Below are 775 nucleotides of genomic sequence, written 5' to 3' on the forward strand. Positions count from 1 at the left end.
GAATATCTTACGTGATACCTCTGATACGTATGAGGTTATTACTTATTTGAAAAATGTATGGTACAAGAAGAAACGGGTCACCATTAAGTATTTATTGAAGAGTTTAAAACTTTAATAGCTACAGAACGAAAATCATTACTTTAGAGTTTAAATAATTTTATTTCATTTTTGTGTAGCAATACAAAAATATATTTTAATTTTGTGTTTAATTATGTATAATTTTTTTGGCTGTCTGCCGTAAATCCAAATACAAAATAAAACAAACTTACTTAAAAGGCTAAAATTTAATTGATTCGTGTGATTATACGAGTAGGAGACAGAAGCAGGGTGTATACGAATTTCAATTATTTTTTCAATGTTTATGACGCTAAATTAGAAAAAAAAAGTTATCAAAGAATTAATTATCACAAGAAAATATTAAAAAAGCAAAGAATTATCGTTACGTAAAAATACGTAACAAGAAGTAATCGATTGCTGTACAATTAGATGATTAGTTACTGACCACTATTTTAGATATTGCTATTTAAGTAAGTATTTTATTTCATTATTTGTTTTTGTATTAAGGTTAGGTAGGTTGAATTCATTTTTGCCGAAAACATTTCATTCATAAGTATTAATACTGTTTAATTATTATGATTATATGAATTATATTTTTGTTATTGACTTTTGTACCACCTTACCGTAAAATTGCATGGATAGGTTCAAGGTATAAATATGTAATATCTAAAAACTATTCTACTTGTTTTGAAAATTTCATTGCGTATACTAAAATTCT

The sequence above is a fragment of the Acyrthosiphon pisum genome, chromosome X (assembly GCF_005508785.2).
Source record: "Acyrthosiphon pisum isolate AL4f chromosome X, pea_aphid_22Mar2018_4r6ur, whole genome shotgun sequence".
In the NCBI taxonomy this organism is placed as follows: domain Eukaryota; kingdom Metazoa; phylum Arthropoda; class Insecta; order Hemiptera; family Aphididae; genus Acyrthosiphon; species Acyrthosiphon pisum.